The sequence below is a fragment of the Protomyctophum parallelum genome (genome assembly GCF_964188405.1).
Source record: "Protomyctophum parallelum genome assembly, chromosome: 12".
NCBI lineage: Eukaryota > Metazoa > Chordata > Actinopteri > Myctophiformes > Myctophidae > Protomyctophum > Protomyctophum parallelum.
In genome coordinates this window covers 43,913,341-43,933,342 of record NC_139712.1, presented here as the reverse complement: position 1 = coordinate 43,933,342, position 20,002 = coordinate 43,913,341, and the positions used below count along the sequence as shown (strand labels likewise).

Below are 20,002 nucleotides of genomic sequence, written 5' to 3'. Positions count from 1 at the left end.
ATTTGCCTAAATGCATTGTGAAAGGATCAGTCAGAGTAGTATGCTATTATCTAAAAGATAACACAAAATGAACAGTAGCATATTGGATCATTTATGTATCATCAGCTTGACTTAAAATAGTTTATATATAAACACCTTCTGTGCTCTCTAAGTTTTATCTTCTTTGTGTGTTGGGATGTCAATTTAATTATCTAAATTCTCCAATTATTTTTGTAAATGTGTACATGTAGTGTAAGGTATTATCAGGATTAGTCATTATTCTTATAATAATCATATCATGATTGCATTAATAAGAACAGAGACACGATAACAGCAACAGCTTATTTTAATGCTAAATAATGAACCAACCCACATTCTTTCCTATGGTTAAAATGCAAATAGGCCATGATGGCTGGTGCTTAATTCACTATAGACAATGCATTAAAATGCAGCGATGAAAGTGTTAATGGTCACTGGTTGTCTGGCACTGGACAGATCACCTGTTTGTACTATTACCAGTACAAGAACAGACACTTTCAGAGTCAAAGCATATTCTACAGAAAACTTCATTATTATCCTAATTGCGAACGCAGTGAGCCACTTACTATGACAGCAAGGGCTGAATGTCTGTGTGTGTGTGTGTGTGTGTGTCCCGCTGTTACACCACCCGCCCGCCACCAGAGGGCGCAGCTGTAGCACACACACACACACACACACACACACACAGGGCGCAGCTGTAGCACACACACACACACACACACACACACACAACCACACACACACGAGCTGCGTTCGCTTCCCGCGTTTGCGCGTCTTACTTGTTATGTATAGCAAATATATGCAAGGCCGTTTGATATGCTTTGCACAAATCGGGAAACAAGTTAAATTAAGTAACAAAAACAAAAGCTATACATGTGAATTACATAGGTTCACAAATAAAAAGATAAGAAAAAATCCAAAACAATCTAAAAACAGTTACATATTGTGGGGGTCTGTATGCTCACCAAGGTTTTAAAACGACTTAACACTTACTAATTCACACCAGCTTTTTCCCATTGAACTCTTGAACACATTTCCAGACTACCGGTACAGAACATAAACTAGTAAGTCAAACGGGTGGGTGGCCACAATGATTGTAATGCTGCGATCCTGTGTTATTGAGAGCACCAGCAGCAACCAGATGCTAACATAAGTAGCATTATGGCTTGATCGATCTAAAGCGCTATAAAAGCGCAATTGCCATTGATCTACGGCGTTGAGGGTTTTATTAAATAATGAGCTTTAATTGACGTAGATCTCGGCCAATGGCGTTCTAAGTGTTAAGGGTACCAATGTCAGTTCCAAGTCATTCCATGTATTAGGGCCACAGAGCTAACAGAGCTAACGTTTGGTACCTTGAATTTGGGGAAACTACTTGACTGCGTGTGGGTGTACTTCAGAAAAGATGAGATGTATTTAGGACAATCTCTTTATACAAGAACAGGTGACAATGCATTTTTCGTCTCTCTGTCAGGGAGGACCATCCAACCTTGTTATATTATATAAGATACAATGGTGAGGGCCACAGCTATCACCCGTAATACTTTGAGTCGATGAGTGATAAACAGAGTCTATGGATTTAAGAGTGGATGCTGCTGCATGGCTATAGATTATGTCTACATAATCCAAGACAGACAGGAACACATAGTGGAAAATTTCTTTTTTACCCCATGGTGTGAATGCAATGGTGTCTTAGCAATGAAGTGACCAGAGTTATTTAAACTTAGGTCACACCGTTTAAAGTGGACATATTTTGTATTGTCCTGTGAGAACTGAGGACAAGAAGGTGGTAACGAAGATTACTTGAAGACTTGAAACTCTTGTCACAATGTTCACATTGGATTGGTTTTTCTTCAGTGTGGATATGCTGGTGTGTAAAACTCTTGTCACAATGCTTACTGTTACAATACAACAAAGGTTTTTCTCCAGTGTGGACACGAAGGTGTCTGTTCAGGTCATGTGAATATGTGAAAATCTTGTCACAATGTTTACACTGGAAAGGTTTTTCTCCAGTATGGACACGAAGGTGTATTTTCAGGGAAGATGATGCAGTAAAAGTCTTGTCACAATGTTTGCATTGGAAAGGTTTTTCTCCAGTGTGGATATGCTGGTGTGTTTTCAGGGAAGATAATGCAGTAAAACTCTTGTCACAATGTTTACATTGGAAAGGTTTTTCTCCAGTGTGGACACGAATGTGTGTTTTCAGGGAGAATGCTGCAGCAAAACTCTTGTCACAATGTTTGCATTGGAAAGGTTTTTCTCCAGTGTGGACATACTGGTGTGACTTCAGATGACTTGCCTTTTTGAAACTCTTGTCACAATGTTTACATTGGAAAGGTTTTTCTCCAGTGTGGACACGAAGGTGTGACTTCAGATAACTTGAAACACGGAAACTCTTGTCACAATGTTTACAGTTAAAAGGTTTTTCTCCAGTGTGGACACGAAGGTGTGTTTTCAGGGAGAATGCTGCAGCAAAACTCTTGTCACAATGTTTGCATTGGAAAGGTTTTTCTCCAGTGTGGACATACTGGTGTGACTTCAGATGACCTGCCTTTTTGAAACTCTTGTCACAATGTTTACATTGGAAAGGTTTTTCTCCAATGTGGACACGAAGGTGTGACTTCAGATAACTTGAAACACGGAAACTCTTGTCACAATGTTTACAGTTAAAAGGTTTTTCTCCAGTGTGGACACGCTGGTGCTTCTTCAGGGAACCTGAGTCACTGAAACTCCTGTCATGCCGTTCGTCATCATCGTCTTCACTGGTCTCCTCCCAATCATCACTGTCTTCAGTGACTTCAGTGTCAGATTCAAGTTCAACTTCAACCTCAGAGCAGTGGGAAGATATGTCTTCTTCATCATAAATTTCATCATCACCTTTCACGGCTAGTAATGTCAACGTTGACCCAACAGGTTCCTCTGGTCTTTGAAGTAGTTCCTCCTCTTCCTCTTTAAGCTCCTCCTCTTCCTCTTTAATGTGTGGAAGCTCTGGTTCCTCCTGGAGCAGACTGGGGCTCCTCTCCTGTTCAGGAGAAACCTCCTCTTTACACACAACCATGTGCAGTATGTCTAGGAGCAGAAACATAACATGATGGTCAACACTGGATTCCTAAAATGTAAATCCATTCTTCTTCCATGTTCCATGTACAAAATGAGCTATTACCTACCAAAATAAGTTTGGCTAAACCGTTACTAACTACAGGTTATTACTGTTTTGAAAGTTTTAGCAAAATACATTGTTTCTTCAGGAACAATATTTTCTAGTTTGCCATTATTTTTGCCATTATTGTCCAGTGAAAATAAGACATTAAGGCAGCCCTACAGAACAGAACAGAACATATTAACACTAGGAAGTCTGAAAAAAATTCACTAGTACTCAGTCTGACTCTTCCGGCTTAATCGACTGCTCTCCCCCTTTCTCCCCCGCACCACTCGTTCACACCTCTTCAGCTGGAGACGTCATTGTTACCTACACGCACGCACTTTTCCTTTTTTTCTTCCCTTTCTTATAAATACATTATTATACACCCAATGAAAATGTACACTTCACGGATTATATAGGCATATATTGCAACATAGCCATGGAGTGTCGCGTTGCTGCCTTTTGTTGTTCTTTTTTTCCTTCCAAAAGAGCCAAGATCACGTATTTATTTGTGTGTTAGCTTACATTTGCTAATATTATAAGCTAACAACATTAAAAGCCAATGTATTGTAAATGCGGCATGTCCGCGGTAAATTACTTATACAAGTGAGTCGCATTATATTTACCTAAATTACCAGCCAAAGTACATTCCAAATAAACAATTATTAGCCACGGTATGTTATCAGTTTAATTAATAAAAAACATGTCTTTGTCCCGACTTGCAAGTACATGAACCGCGTGACCGGGCTGTTTTCTGCCCCCTCAATGTCGCAACCCAAATATTTTATAAGATGGCTCTCCGCATCATAAGTGCATAATACTTGTTTATTTGGAGTAAACATGACAATGACGAGTAAATAAATATTAACACGACTCCTGCCTGACTTAGCCTGGACATTTCCGCATTTAGCTGAAAACGGGCTTAGTAGCCTACTATTATATTTGATTGATTGTGCCAAAGAATCGCGTCGGGTCAAACCGGCCATGCAAACGGAAAAGTTATATAAATATATATAAAGTTATATATTGTCATTTTTATATAGAGGGGGAAACATTATAGGCTACGCGTGTTATCGATGTAATTAATATATATTTGATTGATTGTGCCAAATAATCGCCTAGTTAGCTGTGTTGTGTGTAGTTGTGTGTTCTTCTTTTTCCCTCCACCCCTCTTTTCTTTAAATCATAACTCGCTCATTTAAAAAAACTCAAAATACCATGTAAACTACGACATTTGGGCTTTCATTTGGTATATAGATCGGTTGTGTAGGCACTATCTACGAAACGGAAGTGAAAAGGAAATGTCGGGGTAATCGGTTTATTGTGTAAAAGATTGGAACGTCTTTTCAAATACGGCCGTTAGTACTGTTAATTCAACATCCGGTGAGGGGAGGATACGGATCGTGTATGTATTGTGTATGGAAATCAGCGCATACAGTGGGTGGGCTTTAGACCGGATGTAAGCCTTGCACACTAGCAACAGCAGCAGCATTTGAGAGAGGGAGGAGGAGGGGAAAAAATTGCCTTGCGTGCAGGCAGACTTGCAGATCAGTTCCACGTCGCTTGCAGAAAGAACTGTTCTTTTGACTGACAAAACATTTATAGGTTCGGGAGGTCTATCTGGTTGGAATTATTTCAAACACTTTTTATTTTGTATCGCGCATCGGCAAGCATTCTCGCTTCATGGAAAGTAAATCTCGGTCGAGTCTAACCGAGCATTCAATAATAATAATAATAATAATAATAACAATGATAATAATCATTGTATTCATAGGCCTATTCCTATTATCTTATCAAAATAATAAACAAATTCCAAGTTAATTAACCAGCCAAACGTATATGATTTAATTCGTTGGACATGGAATGCAGGCTTGAACAATGCCGTCTCCAGCTGTCGGAGGTGACAGACGAGTGGGGGAGAAAGGGGGACGGCGGTCGATTGTGCCGATTATAGCCAGACTGAGTAAGAGATATATGCCTAAAATCATACTTACAAAACGTTTCAAATGGGGAAAAAAACAGAGATGATTTCAATCGAATATTTAGACAAAGTCATGCAAGGGGAACTTTCTCTGGACTCCATGGGCTAAGAAAATAAACGTTGAAATCTCTAATTCGGTCAGAACGGCTGCTCAGACTTCCTAGTGTTAAAGAAAGGAAGAGAACATGAAACTTACTGTGGTGTGCATGGTCTTCAGCTTCCTGTTTAATAGAAATGTCTTCAGCTTCCTGTTTAATAGAAACGTCCCTGGCTGAGTCTGGAGAGTTCATCTTCACCTGGGAATGATGCATCATGGGTATTGTAGTTCTTATGAGTCTGAAGAGTTCGTCTTCACCTGCAGTCTGGACTCCGGTCTGAAATCAAGTGAATAAGGTAGGACTTTAAAAACTGGAGATCTATAGTCCGGCAGCCAGGGGTGGGGAGTGGGAAATGCGTTTTTATTGGCCTAAAGTATTGCCTATATACTTAAAAATACTTAAATTAATGAGTCCACTTGCTGACCGGGGTTTTATCTGTTATTGATCTATAGATAGGTTTTATCTGTTATTTATGCTCCCCGTTTTATTGTATATCTATCTCCCTGCTCTTAATGTTTTACGATGGTGTTTAATCGTGCCGAGCAGGGAGAAAATGCAGCAGAGCCGAAGCCAAGTCTAATAGTGTATGCACACTCATTCTCTAATAAATATTGGTTAAATCTATTTATGAGTTGCCTGACTGAACTACATTTACATTTTTAAATTCAGGATTCCAAGTGTGTGAGTGGGTTGTGCGGAGTGTGGTTAGGAACAACAAACCAATACCATGTTAAGATGTGTTACAATGGTGTGTGTTAGGGTTACATTTCAATGGTGTGTGTGCACCACAACACAATAGGACAGAAGCCAAAGTCGACTTCATTGTCACAAGTCAACTCGCACCAGGAGAAGTCAAAAAGATAATTAAACTAGAAAGTGCCCCTTGGGGCACAGGTCTCCACCAAGCCAGGTCAGGTTGTGGCCTCCTGGTGGTGCTATAACAGGCCAATGTGAAAAGGGTGGGATATAATCCTCAGCCTAGTAAGAAAGTGTGTGATAGATGTCACGTAAATTGCACGATGCGTTGCTGCGTTCATGATTTGAGGCTTTTTGTTCAAAACGGGCCAATCTTGCAAACGGACAGATCCGACTTGAGCACATGACTGTAGAGATACTGTGTAACGATTTGCGTGGTTTTTGGACTGAATGAGGAGTAATATTTAAAAAAAAGTTTTACAAAAGCTGCCTCATGGTGGCGCTATAATTGGCCGCTCTAGAAAATGTGGGGCAGAGGTTCATCGTTGGCATCCAGGGAGTGTGTGCAAACTTTGGCATCGACCAGGTTAACGGTGCTGGAGATTAGCTGGTAACGGACAGACGGACAGAAGGACGGACGGACACACACACGGACGGACGGAGCGCAAAACATACTCTCTCCCCATGCCTTTGGCCTGGTGGAGACAAAAATCTGATTGACTAAGATGTATGTGTTAACATTACAGTGGACAGAGCACAAATCCTGCTCATTTACAAACTATGTTTGCACCTTAGACAACCTGCAGCTTGAAAAGGCCTTCAGCTCAGCTCTGAACTCGGTAGAATCTGCACCTGGCTCGCTGATATCAAATTATCATTACACCTGGGAAAAACTGAATCCACTCTCTTTGGATCAAATAATAATCTCAACAAGGCAGATGACATCTTGGTTAGAGTGGGTGCCAATATAATCACACAGAAAATTACCTAACTAGGTTCCATCCTGGAGGCAAAATTGTCCTGTGATAAAATGGCCACCAATGTAATAAAAACTCAACCAAAGAACAAGATTCCTATACAGGATCTCCTCACTCTTACAAAAACACCATGAAGACCCTAACAGGAGCCCTTGTAAAAGGTTTATTTGAATCCTTTAGCGCCATCTAGTGTTAGAATGCTCACACTGCCGATGTCTGCTCCCACTCTACGGAGCTTGTTTCCTTTCTGGGTGAAACTGGAAGGTCTCTGTGAGGACCACAACACCACTCACATTAGCTCACAGCCTTTAGCTAGCAGTACAACCAGCTACATTTTCTCAGCGATGGGGTACAAAATCAAAAATGATGTACGATCGTCAGGTGCACGGCGGCCCACCATGGACAGCCCTTGAACCTTTGGAGATACGGCGCTTTGAAAATCATGTTATAATGGAGTCTCAACGGAGCTGGATTTAAAAATCCCATCGCTGATGGGGAAGGAGGAGCTCCATATTAAGATGGTTACTTACTTTGTGGTACCACTTATGCGTTTTCAGCAATCAGCACTATCGATTACTTTATATTCAAGCATTTGCGCCTGCTAGCTGGCTGTGGTTTGTTTACAGCCCGACGCCAGCTAAATTGCTAGTTAGCTGTGGTTCGTCTTTAGCCTAGACGCTAACTTGTACTCTCCCCCACCCATCTTTTATTGGTTTACTACTCACCGTGCCTAGTTGTGGTACTTTTTTACGCCAAGACTGAGCGGTTCTTTTCCTCGAGAGAGTGCTGAACCCATCGCACTGTCTCCACAACCTACGATGATGCCACCTAGGATGGAGGAATTAGGTGCCATCAGGAATGAGCTCTGCTCCATATCGAGCCTGGTAAAGGATATTCTACTGCGACAATCGCTCCTCCAGGGCCGCCTGAGTTCTATGGAGGCTCCGGGACCCGGCGCTGTGCCCCGTGCGCCCGTCCTCGGCGGTCAAGGGAAAGCACCGGAGGCAGGCGTTTCCCCTCTTCGACCCGCCGGGGTCTGAGGCTTGCAGCATGGCTGATTGGTTCCCGACCGTACTCCAACGCCTTCACACCGCTGCAGGAGCTATCGACTACGGCAAACCCTCTGAATCCTCAGCGCACAGGCTCGATGTCGCGTCCAGCGAAACATAACCTCCCGGATTCCTCCTCGGACACCTCGACCCGTTCTCTCACTTCGACTCCCAAACCTACACACAACGGCGGTCGGGTAGGTAAACGTCCCCGTCGTTCCTCACCCAGTACCACCATGAATGCTGTTTTTCTATCGGCCATACACCCTGCGCGGGGCAACGCGACCACTGCTGCTGGACGAGTGCACTCGCCCCCTCCGTCTCACTCATCAGAACCATCTGTGTCCCTGTCACTCCACACGAGATCAGCTGCATCAATCTCCATTAATGATACTCACCACCCCCTTTCCCCCCCAGTGGAATACATACTTCTAGGTGACTAACTTATTCGTGGAGTATCGACCCCAAACTGTGTCACTTACTCTTTCTCTGGTGCAAAGATTATTGATTTGATCACCCACATTCCGGACATTCTACAACGCCACCCCTCTGCTCATACAGTAATTTTAAATGTTGGCACAAATGACATCAGGCAGAGGCAAGCACTCAAGATGCAGACAGATTATGAGGCTATAGCTGATGCTCTCTTAAATATGAATAAATCCATCATATTTTTAGAATTAATCCCCACCCTCATGAAGGGCCCAGAAAACTTCAGCCGCATTTATTGTGCTGATAATTGGCTGCGAATTTTTTGTTCAGCCTGCAGCCACGGCTACATCAGCATTTTTTATAAATTTTGGAAAACCCCATCACTGTACCGGGACCTAGTTCACCTTAAACACACTGGTTTACAAATATTGGCTGATAGCATCTCTCTCCACATCTCAACCGTATGACGACACTTTAATACTATACCCAGTCATATAGTTTACTCATTGCCTATTCCAGTTCTCATCACTGATAGATCACCTGCTATAACTACACCTCCATTGTGCAATAGAGGAGCAAACCTCTATTACCTCACTCACATCTCACCAGTTACACCCACCCCCACCACCTGTGGGTCCCACGACCATCAAAATGGCTTTATTAAATGCCCACTCCATCACAGAAACATCCTTCCTCCTAAATGACTACTTTACAAACAATAACTTGGACATATTTTGCATCACAGAGACGTGGCAGAGGAATACATGGCACTTATTGAACTATGTCCACCAAACTTTTCTTTCACCTGCTCCTCTAGGCCAGCCGGGTCAAATGTCGGTGGCGGCTTGGCTTTCATCTGCAGAGACTGTTTTCCATCCCGGATGGTGAGCACTGGCACTTTTAGCTCTTTTGAAGTTTTAATTACCAAAGTAGGCCGCACAAATATTTTTTATTGTATTTTAATTTATCGTCCTCCTGGTTTTAGCAGTTATTTTTATCTGATTTGAGTGACTTTTTAACCTCTATTATTAAGTTTGAAAGATTCCTTTTGCTAGGAGATTTTAACTTTCACGTCAACAAGTGCACTGACCAGGCTGCAGTTAAATTCCTCAGTATTACTGAATCTTTTAATCTCATTCAACATGTCACAGGTCCAACACATATTAAGGGTAACACTCTAGACCTTGTTTTTAGCTTCGGTTTAGATGTGGGCAGCATTGTAGCGGAGGATATGGTTAGAACCAACCACAAATCCCTTGTTTTTAATATATCTTTTAATCCCGATTGTGTTGCTAGAACACGGGTTAAACGCTCACGCATGATGAATGGCCTCTCAGCTGAAAGGTTTTCCGCTGCTTTTGAGAGCATTTCAGTAATGCCCCCAAATGACACAGATATTGATGTTTTAGTTAACTCTCTTAACCTGCACTGTTCTGAGATTTTAGATGTTGTCGCTCCTTTTAAATCTTGCACTGTACGCACTTTGAACAAAGCCCCATGGCTTAATGAGGACATTCACTGTCTCAGACGCACTTGTAGAAGTGCGGAGTGCCGGGGGAAGTCCTCTAAACTTGAAGTCCACCGCATACATCTTAAATCCCTTTTACTGAATTTTAACTCTAAGGTTAAAGCTGCGAGAACTGCCTTTTTTCCAAACTTATAGCCTCCAGTAAGCGAAACCCCAAAGTCCTATTTGACACTATTAACAGCATTGTCAGTCCACCAACTCCTGACCCTCCTGCTTTTTCGGCCAGTGACTGTAACGATATCCTCACATTTTTTGTTGCAATGGTCAGGGCAAGCATACTGCCTTCTTCTCCCACCTCTCTCCAAGGCCCCGCCCACCAGTCAATCCTGAACCAGTTTGAACCCATTACCCTCCACCAATTATCTATACTAGTAAGCACCATGAAAACATCCTCAAGTTCACTTGATGTTATCCCCACCACTCTTTTAAAGGATGTCTTAGGCACTATAGGCCCTTCCCTACTGAACATTTTTAACCTCTCGCTGATCTCAGGTCGTGTCCCCTCCTATTTTAAAACGGCTATTGTACAGCCGCTTTAAAAAAACCTGGCTTAGATCCATCAGTACATAATAACTACCGGCATATTTCAAAGCTTCCTTTTATTTCAAAGATTTTAGAAAAAATAGTTTTTAACCAATTCTTAACTGTTTTAAATAACCACAACATCTTAGATAAATTAGGAAAAATCATTCCACAGAGACAGCTCTCCTCAGAGTGTCAAATTATTTATTAATGTCATCTGATGCTGGTAGATGCTCTATTTTAATCTTGTTGGATATGACGGCTGCCTTTGACACAATCGACCATTTTGTTCTTGTAAATAGGCTCAGGGAACAGGTGGGAGTCACTGGGACAGGTTTGCCTCCTACCTCTCAGGGAGACGGTTCTCTGTAGCCGTGGGCCCCCATGGGTCAAATTCTGTTGCTCTCTCCTGTGGGGTCCCCCAGGGCTCGGTCCTTGGTCCGGCACTATTTGCACTTTACATGCTACCACTAGGTCAAATTATTAGCTCTTTTAAAGGCATGCCCTACCATTTTATGCAGACGACATTCAATTGTATTATAATTTTAATTCCAAGAGCCCTGCTGATTTTAATATTGTACTAGAGTGTCTGTCCGCAATCAAGTCCTGGATGGCAAATAACTACCTCCAGTTTAATGAGACTAAAACGGAAGTCCTGATCATTGCCCCTGACAGCATCATTCCCTCAGTGTTGGAACGTATTGGGTCCCTCAAGGATAAATGTGCGCCCAAACCTCAGGAATCTTGGTGTAAATTTTAATCAAACCATGCATCTTGACATCTCACAAGTCACCCGCACATGTTTTTTCCACCTCAGGAATATTGCAAAACTCCGCTCACTGGTCTCCTTCCCGGAACTAGAAATGATCATCCACACTTTTGTCTCCTCACGTTTGGACTACTGCAATTCACCTGTTTAAAGGACAACTTTAGTTTTTTTCAACCAAGGTTCATGTTTAAGGTTATTATTAGAGAAACTAAAAGATGAGTGTATTTTTTTTTTCATTTGCTGCTTTCTTTCGTTTTAGGGATTTTAGCTGTTTTTGACAGGGGGGCGGGGGCATTCGAGCATGGGGCTAAATATGTATTTTTTTACAACATTTTATAGGGATTTCTTTTTTAATTATTTACTATAGTCCTAATAAACCCCTGGAAATTTCATCTGGCCACAAAACATCACGAGATCTACTGAATGTGTCAAACTGCATATTGAGCCTATGACACACAGTGTGGCTTCCCCCCAGTAGGCTACATTCACATTCAGTAGATCCTGTGATTTATTTGTGGCCAGATGTAATTTCCTGGGGTTTATTAGGGCTATAGTAAATAATAAATAAATAAATCTCCATAATATTTTGTAAAAAAATACATATTTAGCACCATGCTCGAATGCCCCCGCCCCCCTGTACAAAACAGCTAAAATCCCTAAAATGAAAGAAAGCAGCAAATGGAAAAAAAATAACACTCATCTTTTAGTTTCTCTAATAACAACCTACAACATGAACCTTGGTTGAAAAAAACTAAAGTTGTCCTTTAAACAAATCAACCACGGATCGCCTCCAGTTTATTCAAAATTGCGCAGCCAGACTGCTAACCAGGACCAGCAGAAGGTGCCACATCACCCCAGTCTTAGCTTCTTTACACTGGCTTCCGGTCAAATTCAGAGTCAACTTCAAGGTCCTGGTGCTCACTTATAGAGCTCTAAATGGTCAGGCTCCACTGTACCTTACTGACCTAGTCCAACGCTACGTGCCTGAGAGGGCCCTAAGGTCTGCGGATCAGGGTCTTCTAACAATTCCTAGCACCAAACGTAAAACAAAAGGTGACAGAGCCTTTCAGGTTGTAGCGCCCACACTGTGGAATGCCCTCCCACGGGTGTTGAGATCCGCAGCCTCGGTTGACATTTTTTTTAAACAACTCAAAACTTTGCTATTTGCACAAGCTTTCCCTAATGTAATATTTGTTTGTGTTGTTATTTTACTGTGTTGTTATTTTTCTTAGTTCAATCGTATGTTCCTCGGGAATCAATTTTGAAATAAAACATTGAACAGTCATATAAAAAAGCGGACGCTTTTGGTCCGCAAGACGGCCCATTTGGTCCGCGAGCCATGCTCGCGCCTCGCAGCACCTCACAATGCCTCCTCTTTCCCTGTGTTAACAACAAGGAAGTCAACTGAACAAGTGCAGCTGCAGTCCCAGGAAAAATAAATCGAAAGTGTGGTTGCATTTTAAAATATCCAATTTGAATAAAGGTTGTACACGAGAGTGAAAATAACCTCTGGGAAAATCCCTAATTGAGAGAGTGTAGGCAAGCGCACCACAGCTCAGTGGACATTAAATATAGGCTACCATGTTTGATAAAAGTCATATAAAAACATAATTCACACCCAAATGAAAATATAAACTTCACAGATTATAGATCACTTGGAATTATAACAATCTGTTGAGTACTGCCTGAATAATGCCACTAGTGAAATCCCAACTTTTATCGAAGCGCCATTGCGCTGAGAACCTTGTGGAGCCTGGCGTTGTTTTACTTATACTTGTGAGGACCTGCTTGGATTCACATGGTGAGTGCGCGCACCGAAAATTCAAAGATCTGCAATCTCATGCGCTGTGGACGCTTGGAGCTTGTAGATACACGGAATGACAATAAACATTTCACAGAATAGCTCTACAACTTTGAATTAAAACAATCGTTGTGCATAGGCTGAGTATACTGGCACGAATGAAACTAGGCCTATAGATTTGTTTTGGCGATGCGGAGAACTGATTTTGCCGTTGCCAGCGATATCTTTTTTTTTTCTTGTCTGAAGACTGACCTGTTCCATCACTGTGAACTCCCATGCAGCAGAGCAGCTCCTACAGACCCAGACCAAATCTCTACTGAAAACACACCTTTTCTCTTTGGCATTTAATTGCACCTGATCATATTATTGTAATTATGTAGCCTATACTATTTGTTGTTGTTTTTTTTATGTTCTTTTTGTGCGCCGATGGTGATGCTCCACTTGTTTCAGCCTGTAGGCCTACAGCACTTTGGTCAGCTTCTATTGTTTTAAATGTGCTATATAAATAAAGTTTGATTTAGGCCTATATTGGAGCTGGTGCTGGCAAATAACTAATTACTGTAATGCCATGCAGTGAAGTTGCGCAAATGTCAAATCAATTAGCAAGCGGAGCTGCTCTCATGCACTCTGCACTGTCTGCAGCACAATGACTGCAGATCTCTTCTTAAAGTTTACTTAATACTTATTATGGTTTACTTTCAACCATAAACCATAATATGATTGACAGACCTTGGATTATAATTCTTTATTATAAATCGACCAACAGCGCATGCAGCATGAGTGACTATGAGGTATAAACTTAACTATGTGGGATTTCTCCATCGGCATCGCATCGCTTTTTTTAAATTTGATTGTCAGGCTTGAAGAGTTCATTCATGTTACCGTTCGTTTACAATTGACAGAGGAGTTTGGATTATATATATCTTTATTTGATGGAGAGGTAATGCCTGTTTCAGGCGCTGTTTAATTGTTAAATAAAAGACCAATACAATATGCGCTCCTCTCTATCTTCTGCAGCTATATCGCCATTTTATTTTAAGCCTAATTCATTGTGCGTCAGCGTCACTGCTCGGCACCCCCCCACCCAGTTTATAAGATGCCCCACAACTTTTGTAAAAAGCCTTACACCCCCCCCCCCCCCCCCCTTGGGTTTCGAAGCGTTGACGATCCAAATTTATTTAGAAGCGTCGATCATCAAAAGCGTGATCGAAGGTCAGCCCTAGTATGTACACTGTTGTACAGTATTCAAAAATGTCAAATTTGATGCTGCTATATGAATATTTTAAGTTTTTCAGAAAACCTAGGTCAGGATATAGAGGCGTTTTTAGAAACTCAGGCCTAAAATGGGTTAAAACATTATATGCCTAATGATGATGTCACTGGAGGACGGTTTCTGAACTGACCACAGCCCTACTATGAGGCACAGACTGAGTAGAAAAATATTGTGCCATTTTATCATGATTATTAGTGAGGACCTATATGAAGATAGGTTGAAAAGTGGTGAAGTGGTCCTTTAACAGTTTGCAGAATTACAGTACATTTCAAGTACAACTCAATAGGAGAACTGTTGACTGTGGACGACACCAGAAAGCTTGTTTACAATCGGGTCCGCCCTTTTCAATTCATCAGAACATGTAGAGACGTACAGAGATACACTTATATAGTAACCAAAAACAGGAAATCATCATAAAAGGAGGTAGAAGGGGAAACACATCTAGGGCTCCATCTTGCGCCAGTTATAATATTATTACTGCTGCTAGTATTAACTACTGCTTGTTTATAACAAGTTACAATATTATTACTGCTGCTACCCAGCTAACATTTCCCCGCTAGGTACCGCCTCCCGCTGTCCATTTCTTCGCGTAGCACGCCCGAACGCGATCGTCCCTCGCTCCGCTGTCGGGGCGAGGGACGATCGCGCTCATTCACATTTTAATGCCTCGTGAATTTACAGCGATGTACAGCCCCTCCTCACGCTGACGTAAGGCTTGCCTCCCCCGCCCGACTCTCTCTCTCTCTCTCTCTCAGGCATGGATGTGCATCGTATGTATAAATAAATGTTTGCCTTGTTTTAGTTTTTATTCTTATGCTGTTATTGTATAAACTCATTAATAGTGACCTATTATTATTATTATTATTATTTGATTATTATTATTAATAATAATATTTAGTACAGCAGGGACTATATATTTGTAGTAAAAACAAGTATAATATACAAATATACTATATTTTAGCCTGTAAACAACCTGGCACCAGTGTTGCCATGTCCGCTTTTTATAAGTATACTTTGGGCTTCTTTGTCTGTTAAGTTGCTTGTAAATATTTATAATTTTAGTTGTGGGTTGAGGTTTTTTGGGCTTGTTTCCTAACCCCCAAATTAATATATATTTGTCGTTATGAGCTTGTACATCTACTATTTTCAAAAGGCCTACTGGCCTAGTAGGTTATTTTGGGATTGTTTTCATAGAACTTGTTGCTTATTTCTATCACGCAATCTGGCATTCCAGGTAGCGGTCCGTCGCGTCTCACTCTCCACTGAGTCAGCCCACCAGGATTAGGTCTGCCGGGGTCTACTTTCAACACTTGAATCGACTCGATATAAACAAAACAAACATTTGGAAAATAAATCCTCATGGATACCTTCTCCTCTCGTTACATTTTGTCTATAGGTGAGTGCACTTTGGTGTCTGTCTGGGGATATATATATCTGCCGTATGTGGTTTACAATTTAGAGTAGACATGTTCTTTATTGATCAGCGTTTCTACCTAGCCTCCATGCTAGCTAGCGAAATAGCTAACTCCATTGTTGTTGGAACAATCTGCTCTTGGAATAGATTCCGGTTTTAATAGTATTTAAACCAATGTAAACTGTGAAATGAGGTTATAATGTAACTGTTGATGTTGCCGTGTTTGTTTTGCAAAGGTTTTATTACTTTAGCAAATATATTTAGCAGCTCTGTATTTGATTTTGGCTGCAGCGTACTGTTCCCCACCATGCAAAAAGGTTATTTGTTCCTCACTTTAACTAAAAGTATTTTAGCAACTTAAGTCTTAGTGTTACTTTTAGTAGCAAATTCTGATTTAAGCTCAGTCTTTGAACAATCCATTGAACTTTAGGCATGCATAGGCTACTTAAACTATCTAGTCTTAGCAAAAAATGTAACACTGGCATAAAGTAAACTAAAACTTAATTGCTCAGACTCTTCAACAGGCCTACTGTAGTTGTACTGGTGATGTGTACTTGAATATCAATGTAAATCTTCCTTTCTTGCCTCCCAATGCCTCCTTTTTTGTCAACTTTGTTTCAGAACTTGAAAACCATGAAACTCAAGCATTTTCTAAAGTAAGTAGGCCTACTTACAACTACAATGTGTTCTTGTATGTATATTAAAGCTCATAACGTGCAAAGCTCAGAGTTAACTGTCAACTAAGCTATAAAGAGGGATGTGTTGTGTGATTATTCATCCCCGCTCAAAAGGCTTTTGCTAGGCCACAATTGCAAATAAAGATTTGTCTAATTACAACACATTTTGATTTAGTTTTAGCCATTTTAGTCATTTTGTTGTTTTATTCTAAGCCTGATTTTTACACTTGGTTGCATGCTGAAAATAGCTGGTCTACAAGCTCGCAGCACATGTGTGCTTGTAGATCTTCTGTTTTCATCAAATTTATTTTATGTACATACAATGTTTACCATTTTGTTGTTACTGTGATTTCAGACACAGGACTTGGATCTGTTGGGCGTACAAACGGTAAGAACATTTTCTACCACTGAATTAAGGTTGCATGCTACAAGCTCTCTTGCCTCAAGTTTGCTGTTACATTTGAAAGACATTTTTCTTGAATTTGATTTCATTTTACAGACAAGGTGACATGCTGTACAGAGCTGAGACATCGTTCTTTAAGTTAAGGTAATTGTTAATTTTCATTTTTACCAAGGACAGAAAATTGGCACCCAACAATGTGTAACTGTACCATTGTTACCATCATAACATTTTAAATGACTGAGGTGTATTATGATGAGTACCGTGGCACTCTGTGCCACACTATGAGCTTTTAAACTAACTAAACTAGCTTTTAAAATAATGTTTAAACCCTATGAGGCGACACAGATGCGTCCTCAGGTCTAAATGGGTTAAGGCAGTGGTTCTCACAGCCATCAAAACGTTATCCCACATTTCACAGCAGTGATGGTAGGTAGGCCTATTTCAGAATGCCTGAATTTACACTTGGTTGCATGGTGAAAATAGTCGATCTACAAGCTCACGTGTTGTGAGCCCTATACAAATGCAATCCATATCAATTTTGTATTTGATTTTGTTCAAATTACAGATGAGGAGGTCACGTGGAGATGATGGTGATGGATAAATAAAATGGATAATAAAAATGGTAAGAACATTTTCACATTTTGTCACATGTCACATTTTAGCACAGGAATAGAAATTAGAAAATGGCTGGGTTTTTTCCCACAGGGCAACTGTTAAGTCATCGATCACAAGCCAGATAAATGATTAAGGTTAAAATACATTTAATTAATTCTGTGATTTCAGACGAACTTTCGCTGGAGGAAGACATATCGACTTCAAATGCAACCTCTGCTGGAAAGACTACCACCAGTCGGGTTTCCCTGACTATACCCAGCCTGCATTGTCCCCGCAACATCCACACCTCAAGGAACGCACCCAGCTTTCCGTGCTTGAACATACAGACACGGGGACATACACACATTGCTACGCTCAATCTCCTGACTCCACTCAGAAGAGAATTGGTGAAGACTTAAGCACTTAAACTTGAGAACTGATATGTCTTCTAAATCCTCACAGATTTGAGTTAAATCGTTTGCTGCAAAAATATATATATTTACAGATTTGTGCCACATTTTCACGATGTTTAAAAATTAGCAAATCTACAAGCTCGTTTTCAACAGCTTACAGCTTTTTAAATAATGGTTAAAGTGGCTAAAACCAGGGGATCTTGGACTTCAGTGTAGGGGACCTGGGGTCTGAGAGCCGGAGACGTTGGATAGGGTGCATTCTGGAACTTCTGCTAAGCAGCCACCACCAGTCAGGCTTCAGAAAGGAAGGAAACGGCCAGGCACAGCAGGCAGCTCATCAAACGGTGGTCCGTGGCTCAAATGCTGAATAACTTTGGCATGAAAAGGGTTCAAATGTATGCTGCACGATTTCTTGCTCAAAAGGTGAATCTCGATTGTGTGTTCTGTTTATTGCTGTGTAACTGTTATTGCAACATTACTGGGCCTACATAACTAACCACACAGAATAGACTTGGTGTTTTATATACATAAGAAATTAAACTTGAACTGATTCCACAAAATGTCTTCTAAATCCTCGCAGATTTGAGTTAAAACGTTCACTGGGTTTGGGCCACATTTTCAGTAGGACTGTTTACTGAAAACCCTAGATGTTTCTGTATCATTGGTGTTCAAACGATTTACTCCAATCTAAAATATGTTGTTCCAGGGACTGCGCTACGAGCTTGTAGGTCTGCGATTCTTTTTTATCCTGAAAATGTGCAAATCTTTGAATATATATTATTTCAGAGCAAACGTTTTTAACTCCTCTTTGCTTCTGGGTAGTCCCTGAAACAACGTATTTTCAGATAGGTGTCTGCGGCCAATTTCATAATATTTCTGGGGTCCTTGACATGACATAATTTGAGAACCACTGATATAGAAACATGGGTTTTTCAGAAAACTGGAATTGTGGACACAATCTTATCCAACAATGTTCTGGTGGTTTCAGGAAAGTTGGTGTTTTACTGTTTTATAGATTTTAGGAGCCAGTGGTTCTCAAAGTGTGGTCCTAAAGTGCATTCTCAGCAAAATGGCATAAAAATCAACCACTTGTATTCTAAACTTGTCTGTTTTAAAATATTTTGATTTTATGTTTATGTGCCTTTATTTATGTTTAACATGGCTGTCTAAATGTTTTCATTGTAACCTTTTATTTTTTTCCTAATAAAGAAACAAAATGAAGTATACATTTGCTGCTTAATTATGTTTCTATAAATATGTGGGAGGGAGGTGAGCATGGGGGAGGATCGAGGGGTGCGGGTCGCAATATATATGGGGGGGGGGGGGGTGTCATAAGACAGCTTTACGCTGTCCTGCTGCTGCCGTCCGTAGCTGCCGTTCGAGTCGCGGCAGAGAAGCGGGGCGCCGGCTACACGCGCGTCGGGGCGCGCGGCCCACGCTGATCATGAACGACTCACCCACGTCGCGTCACGCGCCCGGCGGAGGACACGATCCGCGGCGCGCGGGGACCGCCTCACGTCGGCGGCGCGCCATGACTTGCTAGCTGGGTAGTATTAAACTGCTTGTTTATAACAATTAAGTTACAATATTATTACTGCTGCTAGTATTAACTACTGCTTGTTTATAACAAGTTACAATATTATTACTGCTGCTAGTATTAACTATACTGCTTGTTTAGGATCATGTATAACAAGCAGATATGAGAGTAATACTCGTGTCGTTCCATGTTAAAAGATGAGTCAATAATATAAAAGATAAATGTAGTAAAAACAAGGTGAATCAGTTAATCTTACCTGCTGTGTTTCAGGGTTGAGCTGCTTAACGACCACACTGTTTTCAAAGCGTTTCAAACCTTTTACTATTATTATTATTGTGATTTCAAACCACGCTGCTAACAGGGTAACAGCTAGCTGTGTGTGAACGCTTGATGCCTGCTGTACAGGCATGCGCACTAGCCCTGCTGCAGAGCCATTATGTAAGACAGAGTTACGACAACTCTGTTCACGTTACGGGGCTTCAGTCCAATGGCGGCTCTTCTACATAGACTTATATTGAAGGGAGACATCCGGGGCTTCACGGAATGCATTGGAGTCTATAGCCAAATTCCAATACCCAGAATCTCGGCTACTCGCTCACTCTCACTCAGTCACTCCAGCAAGGTGGTGTTATGGTGGAATTGGTGACCTGCTGAAATATGTGACAACCGTGTAGACAA

At 41.2% G+C, this 20,002-nt stretch overlaps 2 long non-coding RNA genes across 2 annotated transcripts; both read right to left on the bottom strand.

The window, feature by feature from the left end:
• Window positions 1-2,955: 2,955 nt before the first annotated feature.
• Window positions 2,956-19,676, bottom strand: LOC310868063. The gene is made up of 3 exons (XR_014570052.1): window positions 19,581-19,676; window positions 5,338-5,515; window positions 2,956-3,087 (listed from the first exon to the last, which is right to left on the bottom strand). It is a non-coding gene; the product is annotated as an uncharacterized lncRNA (long non-coding RNA).
• Window positions 17,563-18,175, bottom strand: LOC310868062. The gene is made up of 3 exons (XR_014570051.1): window positions 18,009-18,175; window positions 17,682-17,926; window positions 17,563-17,644 (listed from the first exon to the last, which is right to left on the bottom strand). It is a non-coding gene; the product is annotated as an uncharacterized lncRNA (long non-coding RNA).
• Window positions 19,677-20,002: the final 326 nt, after the last annotated feature.